This window comes from Rattus norvegicus, chromosome 14 (genome assembly GCF_021556685.1).
Source record: "Rattus norvegicus strain SHRSP/BbbUtx chromosome 14, alternate assembly SHRSP_T2T, whole genome shotgun sequence".
NCBI lineage: Eukaryota > Metazoa > Chordata > Mammalia > Rodentia > Muridae > Rattus > Rattus norvegicus.
Genome location: NC_141547.1, coordinates 40,249,305 through 40,269,681, shown reverse-complemented (window position 1 = coordinate 40,269,681; position 20,377 = coordinate 40,249,305).

The window sequence follows — 20,377 nt, the reverse complement described above, 5'->3', positions numbered from 1 at the left end:
CACAGGTATCTACCACCATGACAGGTTTATGTGATGCATGACAGATAAGGGCTGTACAAACTAAGCTACTTTCACAGTCTGAACAAAACCTTTCTATGGGATGTCCTCTTACATATAGTCTAGTACTTTAAAAGGATTGGACAGCTATATTCACACACATATCATTATATCCTATGTATTAGAGAGAGGAAAGAAAATCATTTAGATCTTAGTAAATTAAATTAAGATTGGGTAGTAGAAAATCTCTAAAATATATGAAGACAACCCTAAAATGAAGTCTCCAAATAATTTGGGGAATGGATTCCCAACTAGTCATCTTCTGTAACCTAACAAAGACTCAAGGAGTTGGGCTGGGTTATATCCAACTGTTGGGCAAAGGTGGTCCATGTAATCCCCAAACCACAGGGGCGCTTGCCGAGATAGTAGGCTGCTCTTTGCAAATGGCCAGCAAGGTTTAATTGCTGAAGACAACATTGACATAACTCATTAACCATGGAGCTGTTGAGCTGGTGCCTACATAGAACCTTCATCCTTATCTTCTGCTGTCTTTGGTAGAGAAAGGTATTCTGTAGTATTCTTTCAAAAGAGAAGTGTAAGCACAAATTCAGCCACAAAATCTTTGACATACAATCTGTTTTGCCTGTAAATTATGCTAGGGCAAGGGTGGCATAAAATTTGAGGGAGTAACCAGTGCATGTCTAATTTGACTTAAGAACTACTCTATGAGATGGAACCTATACTTTACTGCTTAGATGACCAAGAACGAGAGACAAGATAGCTAAGAGATCTCGGTTAAAAACCAAATGCCACTGGTCTTGAAAAAAAAAGTAACAATAAAATGACTTCTAATGGCATTCTGCTATACTCACAGATCAGTTTCTTATTCAGCCATCACCAGAGAAACTTCCTCTTGGAGCAGAGACCTACATAAAAGACATCGTACACACACCTCAAAATTGGATGCCTCCATCAAATCCCTCACATTGGAGTTCAGGGAAGTCTGAGGGGGAGGGGCTTTAAAAGTGCAAGAGGCAAAGTGGACAGAGAATACCAGAGTAATAAGACTCTCAATCAGGTTAGCAAGACCCATGTGAAGTCACAGAGAAGGAAGCGCTATGCACAGAGGATATGTGGGTCTGCACCAGGTCTTTTGTGCACATATAATGGCTTTCAATTTAGCATTTTGATGAGCTTCCTGAGTGTGTGAACGAGTGGATCTCTGATTCCAGTGCCTTCTCTCGGGGCTCCTTTCCTTCTGTTCTTTGCCTTGTCCAACTTCAATGTGATTTTGCTTTGTTTTGTTTTATCTTATATTTTTTGTTAAAAATTTCACGGCTAAAATGAAAATAAAGCTTTCATCCTAAAAAATTTTATACAGTAAAAACAGGAGTCTCGTCTTGAAGTTGACTGATCTATTACATGTTAACAACATGTGGTACATAATTCATTTGTTTCTTTAATAAATATTTACTTCCAGAAAAAACCTAAATACTTAAAAATTGAGTAGAATATTTAAGAATGCTATGCTGAAGTGAGTCTTGGGTATGTGTGTGTGTGTGTGTGTGTGTGTGTGTGTGTGCATGTGTGTATGTTTGTGTGTGTCAGTGAACATATGGGCAATATGTACAATCAACTTTGGTAGCCATGAACTCTATGATTGTAGTTTTAATAAAACATGGATTAAAAGTTTTGAACAATATTGAATCTATACCAGTATGTGCTGATGTCACATTGTTATTCCTTAAAAATGGAATCTGGCCTCTATTTAATAGCATCTGTATTGTATTAAGGGCCATAAGTACCTTTAAAATGTTTTAGAGTGTGTGAGAAGATGTAGGTAGGTAGTATAAATACTATGGCATTTTATATAAGGAACTTGAGAACTTTATATTGATATTTAAGAAGTATCATGGAACAAAAATATGACAAAAAATATAAATACCTCTATTTGCTTCACATACATATGTACATACACAAACAGAAAGAGTATATATGTATGAATAAATAATTGAATAGATGCTAGCTACATGAAACAGAAGTCTGTTGTCAGCTACACAAAGCCAGAGTTTGTTGTTTTCACATATGAGTAAAATCAAAAGTCACAATTTATGGGTGTGGTGCCTGTTAAGTGACCTGCAGAGAAGATAGTTATAGGGAAGCTTATCAGACAAACAGGGTATCCTGGATTTATATCTTTCATTGACACTGTTAACAAATTGGAAACTCCCCATAACATCATTGTAGCAAGTAAAATCTGAGCAGAAAACAGAATTTACCTCAGGATAACTGGGCAGAAAAGCATTAAAAATAGATATTTACAAAGTGTGGGCGTGGTTAGTGGAGGCGAGAAGAATTGTCCAGACTAGTAAGAAGAGGAAGCTATTACTACTTTTAAGCACAACACCACACAACTAAAGGGACCATCATGAAGCTCTGTGAAATTTAGAGCCACCTAGACCTGAGTCCAAGAGATTTAGTTTGAGGATGTAATGGAGATCCTAAGAATTGCAATGTCAAAAAAGTCACTGAAATGAAGCCCGATGATATTCTGCTATATCAGAGAAATGTGCGTAGCCCAATTGTCATCAGGGAGGCTTCAAGCAGCAAGTGATGGAAACAGATGCAGAGACCTACAGCCAAACATTATGTGGAGTTTGGGGAAGAGGAAGAACGAAGATTATAGGATCAGAGAGTTCAAGAACACTACAAGAAACACACAGAAGCTACTAACCTGGACTCATAGGGGCTCACTGAGACTGAACTGCCAACCAAAGAGCCCGCACGGGACTGGTCTGGGCACTCTGCACATGTTACAGTTGTGTAGCTTGGTCTTCTTGTGGGACTCCTTTAACAGTGGGAGCAGGGGCTGTCTCTGATTCTTTTATGGCTTCTGGGACCCTTTTCTCGCACTGGGTTGACTTGTCCAGCTTTAAAACTAGAGGAAGTGCCTAGTCTTACTGCAACTTGATATGCCATGTTTCATGGTTATCTATGGGAGGCTTGTTCTTTTTCTGAATGGAAATGAAGTGGGTAGGGAAGGGGCAGAGAGTAGGTGTGGGGAGGGGGACTGGGAAAAGAGGAGGGAGAGGAAATTGCAATAAGGAGATAAAAAATAAAAAAGAGAAAAAATAACAAAAGAAATGAGATGCCAATGTAGGAAAGAACGGGGTGGGGGAGATTTCTAACTCCTTCTTGCTCTAGATCTCCAGTCTATTCAAGGTGTCCACTCTGGCGCAATCTACCTGACAAGCGAATCTCCTCATTCTGCTATGCCATGAGAAACAGCTTCCCTGTGTTGCTCTGCCAGGGGAATGTGGCAGGTGGAGAATAAGCAGCGAAATGATTTGGTGATATTTAAATATCTAAACATAAAGTCTACAACATTTTTATGAAAATGAAATTCATATTTTGCATAGCTTAATTCAAGGTTTAGAAGTGACATTAAATAATTTAATATTTAGAATTAATCTCATGTTAATCTTCATTCCTAACTTGGCTAAAAGCACTAAAATCCCTTCAAATGTGAGAGCTATTCAAATGTATGTATACTACTGGCTTTGCTTTTGAGGTCACATTTTCTGTTTCCTAAAATAATGAAGTTTATTAACATTGTTTCTACTTTTATAGAAACATAGCAGAATGATTATCCTTTTATCATTTTGTTGCAAAAATATTGATACTAGATCCTTCATCCTTCCTCTTTGGGAATATAAGAGATGTGATTGTTCATAAGAAATCATAAATCATTTGACTTATTAAATCTACCAAGTGTGTTCTGTAAAAACAACAAAAAAGCAATATTTATAGTTCTCAGCTCAGTGAAAAATTTCATTTCTATCTAATCAGTGTTCTTCAGGGTCTGATCTATGTCTCCTACACTAGGCAATAATCCAAGTGCTAAAGCAATATTTGTTTAACACTTTAATAAATGATGTTGTCAAACACTCTTGTTAGTCTATATAAAATGTGTGTTATGTTCAGTTTCCCATGAACTTATCCCGCCTCTCCCCAGCTTTAGAAGCACCTAGAAAATGCAGTTCTCTAATCCTGCAACTAGAGAGTCAAGTGTTCACTAAATTTAACAGCAAAGATTTCTTCTTTAAATTTAGCAGAACTAGAATGAATTTCCAAAGATTTTTTTTCTGTAACAACGTGACTGCTAATTGGAGCAGGGGCCACTGAGTGACCAGGAAGGAGAAGGATTTAGCAAAACTGTTTAAGGGTACATCTGACTTGGTTTGAGGTATGTTTTTATTTTAATATTTTCTATCACTATTTTCATTATAATATATAAAAACAAAAACTGTGTGCACCCATTGATTGTAGTCGTGTTGGATTCTCTCCTTGACACTCAACTTAGAACAAGGAATGATTTTCTACATTTGTGTTTGTTAACTTGCTGAACATTACATATCTGATAGCTTTTGTCTAGTACTACAATAAATTGAGATCTGTATAATAATGAACAATTATTTGGCACTTTCTTGGGCATATTATTGTCATTTAAGGTTAAAGTAAACAAAGTTAACTCTTTTTCATAAAGAATAATGATAAACCATATTAATTAATTCACTTACCTTATTAAATATTACTTTTGAGGTGAAAATTTCATTTCTTGGTGCCTCAGGCTCTGAGTTTTGAGAATTAAGGCAACACATGTTATTTGTCTAGAATAGTGATGAGCAAAATGAACAGCTGACTAATATTAGTTAACAATATTTCATTTCTTCTGGTTTACCTAAAAGAATAGTTAATTACTTCATAATCTAAGGGAAGTAGCTTCAAGCAGAAGATACTGCAAATAATGATCAGTAGACTTGATTTTAGAATATATTCTGAGGTAGTACATTACTGTCAGGGAGAACAATCACTAACCAGAAGATGACAGTAACAGAATGTCAAGAAAGAAAATATCATATCTGAGCGATCCAATGATAAAGCAGAGATGGGATAGGAAAGAGTGCAATTTGGCTTGGGGAACAAGCTTGTTGGGTTGAGTGGAAATAGATTTTATGAAGGGAGAAACCAAAGGCTACAAAATTATGCACTTCTTTACCTATGTATATTTAATCAAATATCTGACCACTATGAATCTCTTCCCCATAAAAGCTTGCGCTCTCTCTCTCTCTCTCTCTCTCTCTCTCTCTCTCTCTCTCTGTGTTTGTCTCAAAATAATAACTTATAAATATGCTGTCTTTGCATCAGGAAATGGACTAAAAAGACTTCAGCAATGATCCTGTGGAGAGGGAGCCTGAAGTGTTGATTACTATATGCTGATGTCTTTATGGAATTACTGAGAATTCATTGTCATATACTTATTTTCCATATTTGCACACGCACACACACACACTCACTCACACACACACACACACACACAAATGGCTATTAAATGCTAGACATACTATCAAGTTCTATAACAGACACAAAAATTTAGTAGACTATAGTCTTCCTTCTCACAGATCTCACAGTCCAGGAGAGAGGATACACTACTACAGTAAAACAGTGAAGAACACGCCTATGTAATTCTTTACATGTTTCAAAAGAGAACATTTATAGATGGTTGTGGCACTGATGCTTCACACCCATGCTTTGTGCTTTGAAGGCTAGGAAATGAGATAAGGAGAAGCTAAGTAAACACACCACTGCTAAAGGCCTGGCACAGGGGCAAGCTATGGGAGGACTGATCTGAGATTTCAAAGAGAAATAGATGTATTTCTGATCAATGAGTAGTATAGGCAAGATTTCTATATAAGGAATAAGATGCTCATGTGAGCATGACTCAGTAGAACTCCACCTGAAGTTTTCAAGGGCTAGCATTGCTGGCTGTAAGTTCAGAACAAAGACTGTGGAGTATGTAGGCAGATGACGGGATTATGCATTATTCTGAAGATCCCAAAATGAAGCATTCCTGTGATCAGGCTAAGCACAGTCAGTAAAGTATCACACAGGGATGAAGAACTGTGTTTGGCATCCAGCATTTATGTGAAGAGTTGGCTTTAAAATACTATTTTAATGAACTGTTCTCATCTGGGCTAATGGTGCTAATGCCAAAAGCCTGAGAACACCTAAAAATTCCAATGGTGTCCATGAAAAGCTCTCTTATGATTTATTGATCAGGTCTGTACAAGAGATTACCCAAACATACAGCCTACTACTGTTGCTCTAGTTACCCCAACCCCAGAGCTGGAAGGTAATTCCTTATTGCTAAAGACCATTTACTTCAGCAATATAGCCCAGAGATCACTGAGCTGAAACTGACCTCAAGTCCCTCTCACTGTAGACTTGTTTTCATGGTGCCAGAAGGTGCCATGGAACCTTGCAAAGGAGGGAAGCAACCAACAGTCCTACCCAGATATGCTGCCTATGAACCACACTGACCGGCATAGCATGTGAACCCTAAGTATACAGTAGTGGTACACATTTTGTTAGTAACCATCAAGTGTAATTGGACTTTGGTTCTGCTCGACAAGAGGAAGACCTTGCCTTCTATATATATAGCTAACTGCTCAGGGCTAGTGAAGACATGGTTTTTGGAGGAAAATCTACAATTATTAATTTACTAAACCAGCCTAATTTCTAACAACAATCTATAACATTTGTCATTATAACCACTGGTAAGCATAGTCATCACCCCTGATGAAGGAAATGTCTCTTTGCAATAGACGAAGACCATCACTGAAAATATCCAATCAAAATGCAGAGTTGTGGAGACCAGTCTAAGGCACCTAGTACTCATGAAACATTGGGGAAGAAAGTGTGGAAAGAAGGTAAGGCCAGATGATCAGGGAGTTTGTTGGGAAATTATTTTTCTTCTAATAATATCAGAAGCTACATCCATAGACTCTTGACAACATAACTGTCAACAAGGATGACACAAATGGACCTGCCAAAGTAGACAGAGAAAGGCTACCTAAACCTCAATCCTACACATAGAACGATAGGCAACCAAGGAAACCCGGGGACAGGAGATACAGACTTCCCCAGGGAACAGCATGTCATTGGTTGTTCAGTGTCAAACTATCAGCCTGGAAAGCATATATAAAGGTATCAATGTACAGACTGAAAAGATTATATTCAGGACTACATATGCATGTATATATTTGCATGTAAAAATGATTAGTTTAAAAAAAGATTCCATGAATTTGAAGACAGTAGATAGGGGTATATGGGACAATTTGGAGAGAGGGAAGGAAGGAAGGAACGCTGTAATTCAATTAAAATCTCAAAAATAAAATGAGGAAAATATCTGGGCATCATGGTGGCATGCCTGAAACTCCTATGTTGAGGAAGCAGAGACAGAAGCATCTTTGGCATTTGACAGTTAGCTAGTTTATCCACCTATGGAGCCCAGGTCCAAGAGAGAGAGAGCCTGTCACAAAAAAATGTAGATGAAGAAAGACATCTGCATTTTACATCGGGTCTCCCTACAGAGACACACATACTTATTCTTTATGTGTGATTGTGCATATAGACATGTACATGCACACACACACACACACACACACACACACACACACACACACACTCACTGAGATATTTAGGAAAAGGAGACTTCCTTCAGTGAGAAAATGTGACAAAAACACATTGGGCTTTGGTATAAAAAGTAATGAGAATTTCAGAGATCCATTGATGTGGACATGAACCAGCATTAGTTCTGTAAGAGCCAAGTAGAATTTGAGGTGCTGAGGAGGTGAATTCCCTGATTATGGCGAGTGAGTGCATTATAGAAAAATACAGAAGGACTGATGAAAGGGGAAGACCTAAAAGTGGAAGAAATGTGACAGAATTACGTTTTGTGATTGGGAATATGAAGAAAATTATGGAATATGAAGAAAATGTTTTGTTTTGCTTTGTTCTTTGTGGGAGGAGTAGAGAGTAAGAGGGTAAGATAAAGAATTGGATTTTATCCATTGGATGGTTTTACCTCCTTTGTCAAAGATCAAGTGACCATAGGTGTGTGGGTTAATTTCTGGGTTTTCAATTCTATTCCATTAAGCTACCTGCCTGTCTTTGTACCAATACCATACAGTCTTTATCATGATTGTTTTGTAATACAGCTTGAGGTTAGGGATGGTGATTCCCCCAGAAGTTCTTTTATTGTTGAGAATAGTTTTCTCTATCCTGTTTTTTTTTGTTATTCTAAGTGAATTTGCAAATTGCTTTTTCTAACTCTATGAAGACTTGAGTTGGAATTTTGATGGAGATTGCGTTGAATCTGTACAATGCTTTTGGTAAGATGATCATTTTTACTATATTAATCCTGCCAATCCATGAACATCTGAGATCTTTTCATCTTCTCATTTCTTTCTTCATAGACTTGAAGTTCTTGTCATACATATCTTTCACTTGCTTGGTTAGAGTCATACCAAGGTATTTACAAGAAATGGTGCTGGTTTAACTGGAGGTCAGCATGTGGAAGAATTCAAATTGACCCATTCTTATCTCCTTGTACAAATCTCAAGTCCAAGTGGATCAAAGACCTCCACATAAAACCAGATATATTGAAACTAATTGAAGAGAAAGTGGGGGATGAGCCTTGAACACATAGGCACAGGGGAAAATTTCTTGAACAGGACACCAATGGCTTATGCTCTAAGATCAAGAATTGACAAATGGGACCTCATAAAGTTGCAAAGGTTTTGTAAGGCAAAGGACACTATCCTTAGGACAAAATGGCAAATGACAGATTGGGAAAAGATCTTTACCAATACCTCACCTGATAGAGGGCTGATACCTAATATATACAAAGAACTCAAGAATTTAGACGTCAGAGAATCAAATAATCTTATTGAAAATGGGGCACAGAGCTAAACAAAGACTTCTCAACTGAGGAATATCAAATGACTGAGAAGCACCTAAAGAAATGGTCAACATCCTTAGTCATCGGGGAAATGAAAATCGAAACAAACCTCATATTCAACCTCTTACCAGTCAGAATGACTAAAATAAAAAACTCAGGTGACAGTAGATGCTGGTGAGGATGTGGAGAAATAGGAACACTCCTCCATTGTTGGTGGGATTGCAAGTTGATACAACCACTCTGGAAATCAGTCTGGAGGTTCCTCAGAAAATTGAACATAGTACTACCTGAGGATCCAGCTACACCACTCCTGGGCATATACCCAAAGGGTGCTTCAACATATAACAAGGACACACACTCCACTATGTTCATAGTAGCCTTATTTACAATATCCAGAAAAGAACTCAGATGTCCTTCAACAGAGGAATGGATTGCAAGCTGGTACAAACACTGTGGAAATCAGTCTGGTGTTACCTGAGGATACAGCTATTCCACTCCTTGGTATATACCCAAAAGATGCTCCAACATATAACAAGGACACATGCTCCACTCTGTTTATAGTAGCCTTATTTATAATAGCCAGAAGCTGGAAAGAACCCAGATGCCCTTTAACAGAGGAATGGATACAGAAAATGTGGTTCATCTACATAATGGAGAACTACTCAGCTATCAAAAACAATGACTTCATGAAATTCTTAGGTAAATGGATGGAACTAGAAAATATCATCCTGACTAAGGTATCCCAGTCTCAAAAGAGCACCCATGGTGTGCAATCACTGATAAGTGGATATTACCCCAAAAGCTTGGAATACCTAAGGAAAAATTCACAGACCTTATGAAGCTCAAGAAGAAGGAAGACCAAAATGTGGATATTTCAGTCTTTCTTAGAAGGGAGAACAAAAAACTCATGGGAGGAAATACAAAGTGTGGAGACGAGATCAAAGAAAATGTCATCCAGAGACTGCCCAACCTGGGGATCCATCCCATATACAGCAACCAAACCCAGTTACTATTGCTGATGTCAAGAAATGCTTTCCGACAGGAGCCTCATATAGCTGTCTGAGAGGATCCATTAGGGACCCCAATGAAGGAGTTAGAGAAAAGACTGAAGGAGTTGAAGGGGTTTGCAACCCCATAGGAAGAACAACAATATCAACTAACCAGATCCTACCACAGCTCCCAGGGCCTAAACCACCAACCAATGAGCACACATGGAGGGACCCATGACTCCAGGCCCTTTTGTAGCAGAGGATGGCATTGTCTAGCATCAATAGGAGAAAAAGCCCTTGGTACTGTGAAGGCTCATTTCCCCAATGTAGGGTGGGAGTGAGTTGGTGAGAGTGGGACCATCCTCACAGAAGCAGGGGAAAGGGGGAGTAAAGGGGATAACATTTGAAATGTAAATACATAGAACAATAACAAGAACAAGATAATTAAAAAAAATTGGATTTTAGCTTTGGACCTGTCATGGATGACTGAGATATAGCAAGTCATTTTATGTCAACATGTTAATATATGCATGTGAACGTTCATGGCACATATTTGTAATGCAATCATGTTTATCAATCACCACAGCAGGAAAATACATCTCCTTAAGAATAATGTCTAAGCTGGTACAACCATTCTGGAAATCAGTCTGGAGGTTCCTCAGAAAATTGGACATTGAACTGCCTGAGGATCCAGCTATACCTCTCTTGGGCATATACCCAAAAGATGCCTCAACATATAAAAGAGACACGTGCTCCACTATGTTCATCGCAGCCTTATTTATAATAGCCAGAAGCTGGAAAGAACCCAGATGCCCTTCAACAGAGGAATGGATACAGAAAATGTGGTACATCTACACAATGGAATATTACTCAGCTATCAAAAACAATGACCTTATGAAATTTGTAGGCAAATGGTCGGAACTGGAAAATATCATCCTGAGTGAGCTAACCCAATCACAGAAAGACATACATGGTATGCACTCATTGATAAGTGGCTATTAGCCCAAATGCTTGAATTACCCTAGATGCCTAGAACAAATGAAACTCAAGACGGATGATCAAAATGTGAATGCTTCACTCCTTCTTTAAAAGGGGAACAAGAATACCCTTGGCAGGGAATAGGGAGGCAAAGATTAAAACAGACACAGAAGGAACACCCATTCAGAGCCTGCCCCACATGTGGCCCATGCATATACAGCCATCCAATTAGACAAGATGGATGAAGCAAAGAAGTGCAGGCCGACAGGAGCCGGATGTAGATCTCTCCCGAGAGACACAGCCAGAATACAGCAAACACAGAGGCGAATGCCAGCAGCAAACCACTGAATTGAGAATAGGACCACCGTTGAAGGAATCAGAGAAAGAACTGGAAGAGCTTGAAGGGGCTCGAGACCCCATATGTACAACAATGCCAAGCAACCAGAGCTTCCAGGGACTAAGCCAATACCTAAAGACTATACATGGACTGACCCTGGACTCTGACCTCATAGGTAGCAATGAATATCCTAGTAAGAGCACCAGAGGAAGGGGAAGCCCTGGGTCCTGCTAAGACTGAACCCCCAGTGAACTAGATTGTTGGGGGGAGGGTGACAAGGGGGGGGAGGGTGGAGAGGGGAACACCCATAAAGAAGGGGAGGGAGGAGGGGGATGTTTGCCCGGAAACCGGGAAAGGGAATAACACTCGAAATGTATATAAGAAAAACTCAAGTTAATAAAAAAAAGAATAATGTCTAAGGCCCATGTGTTTTACATATAGAGCAGAATAGTGTTAATAGCTCACACATCATTGTATTTAGTTGCCATGCTAAGTCAATATAGTGGCTACTCAAGTGCGAGAAAATGCTGGTGCAATTGTAAATGAAATCTAACCTTCAGGAATGCATATACATGGCTGAAGAGTGTATATGGTGAACAAATACTGATGTGGCAGCACACGACTCATTCTCAGTACTAGGCTGGCAGATCTCTGTGAGTTTAAGGATACTCTTCTCTTCTTACTGAATTTCTGGCTGGCCAGGGCTTCACAGAGAGACCAGGTCTCAAAACGAAAACAAAGAGAAGTAAAGCAAGGGAATACAAATCTAGGTTCAAGCACAAGGACCTGAGATTGGATGATGGCAGAGGAACTTTATTGTCCATGGAATTTTAAAAAATAAATTTAAATAATTTTTTCTGACTTATTTGGGTAATTTATTTTCTTTCTTTTTTTTTGAATTGATATTTCCTTGGGTAGGATAGTTCACCCCCACACCAAGACTCTGTTTAGAAAATAGGAATCAGATTGCACATTTCCAACTGATTTATTTAAAGAAAAAGTAACTTCTTTGGGGGAAAAGAGATTATTTTTAAAAATTATTTTAAATAGTACATTTTATATCCTCTTCCTAAACATAGAGACCTCTTGAGGGGAAACATGATCACGAAATGGAGATTTTTATCTCTCTATGTAGTGTTGTTAAAGCAGAAAAGAAATTCATTTCAGGAGGCGCGTTGCATAACAAATGAGGCTTATGTAACGCAAATGTTCTCTGGCCTTCCCAGCTTATGACTACCACACATCATCATGAGCAATTTTAAATATCCACATTACCAAGGCATCATCTCTGTGTGCTTGAATGACAGAAATTAGCATTTCTCAACATGTCCCTCAGCTATTTCTAAGAGCTCCACTGTAAGCTGTCACATGGGCACTCAGAAATAAGTCTCCTCATTATCCTGCTTCAGCCCCCCCAGACACTGCCACCACAGTTTCTGCAGATGTTGCCTGCTGTGACATTGCTACTGGGTTTCCTACTGTTACCCTTCACTAATGATGACTCTTAACTCTTGTGACCTCTACTCTGTCCTTGAGAAGGAGAAGGAGAACTCTACTTTCCTTGCTTGCTTGCTTGCTTCCTTCCTCCCTCCCTCCCTCCCTCCCTTCCTTCCTTCCTTCCTTCCTTCCTTCCTTCCTTCCTTCCTTCCTTCCTTCCTTCCTTTTTCCTTCCTTCCTCCTCTGACCTTCTTCATAAATAATCAAAGAGGAAAAGTTTATACTCTTATGTAAAGTAAGAAAAATCATGCTTTAACTTTCAACTTGATTTCATTGAATGCTCAAAAAAAGTAGGCAGGTTGCACAATTTACCATTACTACAAGTACATATACTGTGAGTCTATGAGCATATTCCTTTTCAAGAAAATGTTACTAATCTACTGTTACTTGGCTTTATTTCTCAGTTCATTCTCTTTCAGTATTACATACTGAGTATGGCATGACGGTCCACATTGTGTCCTATTTTACCAAATTCAAGTTTGTTTGCTTGTTTGTTTTTGTTTTGGTTGCATAGCATTCTCTCTTGCAGGGGAAAGGAACTTGCTTTCTGGTACCTTCCCTCTCTTTGTTGGTGGTCTAGACTTACTCTTTAAACAGACACATTTACCTTGAGAAGAGCATGTGCTATTGGGTAGACATAGAGAAAACAAACCACATCTAGTAAAGAAGCATTTCTTTAAAAAGATGGTCAATCGACCATCAGGATATATAAGGTATCCATGGTTACAATGCTGAAATTATGTCTTATATTTCTATTTTAGGAAGAGTCATAGGAAGGTGTTTAAAAGGAGAAAGCAAAAAGCCAAATGAAGTCAAACATAACCCTTTTAGATGCAGTGAACAATTAAAATTTGAAACTCCAATTCCACTCTCAGGCAAAATATCCAACTATATCTTATTTTGAAATGATCTCAAATTTCAACGTATTATTGTTATTTAAAGATATAAATAATATAAAGGATATATATGTATGAAGAAAGTTGTTATATGGTGGAAGAGTCATAGTCTTCCTTTGGAGATGTCATTGTCACTAGAAGAGTGGCATTTTTCTTAAAATAAAGTCTGCTTAGGGTATTTTAATATAAATATAATCAAAACAAATATAACAAGAATTAAATTAAAATATTTCTATTAACTTTACAATTCTATGGTTAATTAATTAGAGTATTCCTTCTAAATACTTAATATAATCTAACATAACCAAGTAAAATATTAGTTGCTTATTATTTAGATAAATATCTTTTTACAAGGCAATGTAAATTTTTTCATGCCTTTGAGTAAGAAGAAATTTCTAAAGTGTTTCTTCTTTTTGATTATTATTACCATATACAGGATCAAAAGGCTGAAGTCATGTTACATATGAAATGATGGGAGAGAAAATATTTAATGCTAAGTGTGGGCTGGCTTGAGTTCTAAATGTCAGATTGAATTCTGCAAATCAATACTACTACCTGTTGACTGCCATCTCAACCATGTAAAATATTGATGAGCATCCTTCCAGGTTCTAGCCTTGGCAGGCTTGTCCAACACTGAGGCAGTAATTTCCAGAAATTTCTGGTTTATTGGTGCCAAATTCAGTATCAGTCTTATTCAGTATTATCTTGTAAAGTTCGATTGGCCCAGGAGGAGCAGGGGTCTACCCTACTCCTCTCAATTTCCTAGTATGAGTTGGCTGAACTTCAAAGCTATGTTTCGTCTTTTCCACAGCTTTACTTGCACTTCTGTGTGGGTCCCCTGCATCTGATTGATTTGATTTGTGCACCAGCAGTCTCAGGGTGCTGAAAACCTAGGGAGCAGGGACTCTGGTGGTGGAGAGTACAGCGGGTATCAATGACCCTGGAGAATGTGTCTGAGGGCAGCTCATTTATTGAAATAGAGAGGCTAGTTTATATAGCTCTAGTCAGTGGGGAGGGGAGGGAAAAAGACAAGAGAGGAGGTACAACAACTGTGACAGGGGCCTTCTAAGCATAGGAACTCGATTAGTACACTGTGGGTCTGGGTCACATGATCTCCGGTGAGGAAACAGAATTCTTGATCATGAGGTGGCCTTTGTATCTGTGGCATTGAGTAGGTCCAAGCCTTATTTAAGTAGCGAGTCACCTTATTCCTGCTGTCATCTCTGAGAGCCATTCTGAGTGCTGTTGGGGAATGGGCAAACACTATTGTCCCTCAAATGGTGTGGGATCCCACATTTCTGAACCTAAGTTTTGTCTACGTTCAGTAGACAGCTTGGAGTCTGGAATCAGGGGTAAACCAACCTTGACGCGTGTTATATGTCTACTGTATTGCTATAGTCTATGGTCATAGCATTTGCTGTGGTAACTTTTAAGTTTGTGACGAGACACCACATGTTCCTTTACCGAAATGCTTTCTTTTCTTCTTCCTAAGGATGATTTGCTTGATGCCGTCCTAAATCCCGCTGTGTTACCATTGCAGATGGTAGAACCATCTCAGTTCACGTTTGTATGAATAGATGGATGTTTAGATATATTTTCTCAGATTTTCATAAACACTGCAATGCATTTTGATAATATCTACCCATCTTTCAACCCTCCAATGCCTCCCAGCTCCCTATAGCTTCCTCTCAAGCAAAGCTCCTCTTCTATAACTACACTGCTTGTAGTGAGAGCCTTTTAGATTCAAGGCTCGGCACTTGACTAGATAGTTCACAGAAGGTGAACTTTATGATTCACCTTACTCAGAACCTAGATAAAGAAGAGGGGGAATATGCTCTAATTAGTTATTTTACTACTCTTCAACATATTAGCCTAACATCTGCAATGTCAGATCCTTCTATCTCTCCTGCTGGATCCCTTCCTTTTCTTCATCTGCACAGTGGCTTTGAAGCACTAATACTCTCGGGTTGTAGTGAGAGTCTCCAGCTGAAGTCTGACAAAAAGGATAACCAACAGGAGAATAAAGAGAAGAGATAGAAGCCAGCCAGGCGGGGTGTTTATTCCCAGTAGCCTTTCATTGCGCAGTCTGCAGCTGGCTCTCCCTCTTGATTGAAAATAAATCAAGAGACACAGCCCATTTCTCTTAGGGCCTCTAACTCAACTTAGCTTTCTGTCATTTTATGCCCAGTAATAATTCCTTTTCCTTTTGAATTTAAGTTAGTAAGAACTTGTCACTACCTAACACGTCTTCAATGTCCCTTGTGGTTCTTGGATAGTTGCATCTTGGTAAATGTCCTTTTGCTTTATAAGACTTCATTATACTAATCTGTTTTGTGTGCACTGTGGGTCTTTTTAGGGGGGATGCTTGTCTCGGTGTGTGTACATGCACATCTACGCATCTGTATGTTTATGCATTTCAGAATACATGCATAAAAAATAGTGCATAATATTCATGCTTGCACTATTCGTTCATACATTCAAGAAACTATGATTTTATTGTATGTCTTTATCATTAGAAGCACTGAAAGAAATATAACCTCTGCCTCTGAGAGCCTCAGTCTAAGAATAAGGTAAAGCAGACAAGCCAGAGTCCCACGTAAAGGAAGACAAACCCTATAGCAATTGAGAAAAGGGGCACGAATGTGTATATCTGCCTAGAACTGCCACCAAATACTGTGTAAATGTGCTTTACTTTGATTTTAGAATGGAAAGATGAAGAAAAGTATTCTCTCTGGGTAAGGAGGTAAAGACTGAACAATATTTGGGCTTAAAGGGTTAGACTTAAATGATAAAAACAAATGTTGAGAATCAAATGTTACCTTATCAGGAAGTGAAAACTATTACTTATTTATTCAGTCAAAAGCAAAATTACTTATTTTGTTTTTTAAAAACCATGGTGACTTTCTTTTCACAAGTTTTACATGATATACTTGGATATATTTAGTATTCTCCTTGAATTCTCTAATTCTGCATGTTTACTTTCATAGATTATACAGTTAACAGTCTGCATCCAATTTGAGCATTATCAAAAGCTACTTTTATCTAGAATAGTATATTAAAAAAACAATTCATTGCAACCGTGAGATCACTGACAAGTGAGTTACTTGGCGATATTTAACATATAATGAAATGCAGAGTAATATAATTTCCTAACACACTTCTCCAAGCAGCTGATAAAGGATTAAGCACAAAATATTTTTAAAAGAAAGAAGGGTAAGTGAAACATTATGCTTTTTAAAAGTTTAGTTGTGGAACTTTCAAGCTTATGTCATCACCTTAAACATGCTGATGAATGGCCCCGTATTGCCCAAATCAATTCAGTAGTAGAATGATACCTGCACGCTTTTCATATTACCCTGAAAATCAATGTGATAAAGTATGGCTATTGTCCAATGTTTCCTTGTTCATCTGATAAAAATATAGAGTAAACGACGTCATTCAGGTGTTTGTAAAGCACACCAAGACAACAAAAATATTAAATAATCAAGAGGATGACAAATTCATACAGTTAAAATAAAATTATATTTTTAGCAAGATGAACTGATGAACTAGTTAAACACAATTGTGATAGGACCTGATTATATTGATTCTTCAGTTCCATTAACTTAAATAATGATTTTCTTTTTAATCCCCACTTAGTTCTTTTGTGACAGGGTTCTGCTATGTAGTCCTGGTTGTCTTGGAACTCATTGTAGATCAGGCTGGCCTCTAACTCAGAGACCCACTTGCCACTGATTCCCCAGTGCTCAGCTTAAAGGCCTGCACCAATACTTTGGACAATGATTTTCATAAACTCTACTGACCATTATATATTACTGCGTTAGAAAACGTTATCTTGTTTTTCCTTTACATTTGTAGGAACTGAGATTTCAGTTAAGTTCTGAAAATATTTGCTGAATTTCAGATATTTGATTACACTAACAAAAGAAGGCACATATAATATTTTTACACAGAAGACTTTGTAGTAGCATTAGTAAGGATATTCCTAATGTTTATACTTTGATAGAATGAAGATAAACTTCTTCTGATATAATAATAAATATTGTATTCTATAATGAAATAGAGGTCTTACTAATCGGCCCCAAATACTATAATTCTGGAGTTCTTTAAAAGTATAAGGAATGATAAAAAATTAACAGAAACAAGTCACATAGGATGTGTGTCTCTCCAGTGGAAAGAATCCTTTCATGGCTTCCTTGTGAAACTCTTTGCAGGCTTCACAGCCCGTTTCTAATGAGACAAGTGGCACGTTATAAACAACTGACATAAAAGAAATACAGCTAGAATCTGAACCTGTGGGAAAATGTTCAAAATCACTGTTGATCAAATAAATGCAAATTAAACCAACAAGAATGATGTGGTGTGTTAAATGTATCATACTTGAGTAGTTACCAAATTCATAAAAAGTGCAAGCGAAAATGAAGTTAAATTTGCATTCTCTCAACATGGACGGAATTGTGCATGAGCCTAGTCCTTTGACTCTTTAAGAGAAGAATGTGTCAAATGTCTTTAATCATTCACACTTTTTGCTGCAGTAATATGTAAAAATACTCAATGGGAAAAATTAGTATGTGTCAAATATAATTCTATTGGTAGCTATTTATAAGAGTGAAATAGCAGAGGCAATCTTAACATCAACCATCAACAATAAAATTCAAGAACTTTTACTTTATTAATAATGTATGCTCATTAAAGTGTTTTTATACATAGTTTTTACTTAATGCAGTAGAAAAGTTTTTATTACTACCAATAAAAAGTGGCAAGATTCATTCCACAATAAGATCTTCTATTTTAAACCTAGTAATCCTTTTGTAGGGTCAGAAATAACTTGGTAAATTTTGTTTCTGTACATTTCTCATTATCTTCTTAAGTATCAGCATCTGTCATTAAAAAGTTAACATTCTTTTGTAATATTCAAGATGTAGGAAAAAGACAAAAATTTAACCAGGACCATAAATATTACACTAATAAACAGGAGCTTATTTGGTAGACAAACAGATAAATGAGAGCCAAATATATACTGGAGCTTTGCAATCGTTGTGGGATTATTATTGGAGAGACTCAGCTGCATGAGAACCACAGAGTGGGGCTGGGAAGATGGTTCAGTGAGTAAAGCACTTGCTGTAAAGTTCATAAAGACCAGAGTTCAAACCTTCAGAATCCATGTAAAATCTGAACAAAGTAGTGTCGGTCTGTAATGCCAGCACTCCCTTGTATGCTAAGATGAGCGGTAAGGACAGGAGAGTACCCAGGAAGTTTCAGGCTGGGGAGCCTCTAACATAATGGTAAACAGCAAAGAGACTTTTCTAAAACTAGATGCAAGGTAAGACTGATACCTGAGGTTGCCCTCTGACCTTTGACTTGTGCATCCTCACTCTCACGCATGAATGTACAATCACGGGTAGATACACATCAGTTATATACATACGACACAAAGAAATCACACGTGAAACTAGGATGGGCATCAGAGACAACACTGGAAGAGAGCACGTACAATGCTTCCTTTACATTCCTTAGCAGTGACAAACTTCTACAAAGGTCTATGAAAGACAAATTAGCGAGAGAAAAACAAGCAAGTTTATTAATCTAGACAGTGTGCATCCTATGGGAGCACGGAGGTTCAAGGCTATATTTTAGGAGCCACCTTTAAACAGCACTTCAACGATGGACAGTCAATTTTAATAGATGACAAGTCAGAGGAAATGTGAGACCAGGTTTCTGAGGAGAGAAAATGATGGGCAGATAAATTATAGGACTCTGAGGTGAAAAACCAGAACTATAAAGACAACTTGAAATTCCAGCTGACTCCCAGTGGAAAGAGGGCAGGAGTCTGGCAGGAACACATTTGCCTTGGCGGACTCTGGTGCTGCCTTTAGACAATTAAAAAGAGGCAGAGATTTCATTTTGGTTGTCTTTTTAACTCACCAACTTTCAGACTTCAGGAGTAAATATTTTGGTTTCCTCAAATTACCCAGTTGTTCTTCAAGATACAGCAGAAGGATTACATTTCTTGTATGTGGTGACTTGGATGTGAACAGCCCAGGTAGATTCCTACACTTGAATTTTTAGTAGGATTGTGATGTGTGGCTTTGTTGGAATGTACGTGGCTTTGTTTGATGAAATACGTCACTGGGGGTGCGTTTTGAGGTGTCAGAAGACCATGTGAGATCCTGTCTCCACCCTCCTCATGTCCTCTCTGCTGCCTATGGATCAGGATGGGAACTCTCAGCTCCAGGACTATGGCTGCCTTGCACTACCACTCTTTCCATCGAGATGAAAACACACCAGCCCTCTAAAATTTTAAGCGAGCCCGTTAAACACTTTCCATTATAAAGAGTTGCTTTGGTCATGGCATCTCTCCATAGCAACAGTGACTAGGACACCACACAATCAACTCTTGCTCTGGGAAATTACTTTAGTAGGTGAAAGCCATGCAGATTTTAGGTGTGTATATTTGTTGACTAAAAGAATACCCTGAAATGTTCTTACTGGCAAAATTCCTGATCACTGATGGGGAATTAAGATGAAAGGAAAGTGATGGACAGCAGAAGGGGAGCGGGAAGCAAAAGGGACAAGACTCGGGAAAGAGAAGAGGCAAGGACACATGCAGAATAATTATACCAAGTAACTGGGAAATAACTCACTGGTTAGAAATTCTACTAAGACTCCAAGATCTGCAGTCTTCGTAATGACTGTGGGCTGTAGGGTGTCCCACAGTTTTCATTCTCTGTTTTGTCTTGTGACAGGATCTTACTGTATAGCCTACTCTGTCCTTGAATGAAGATTCTCCTACCTCACCCTCTCCAGTGCACCATGGTGCTGGAATTTTGTTTTCATTTTGTCAGACAGTTTTTGTTGTATTTTCCATACTGAGAGTATA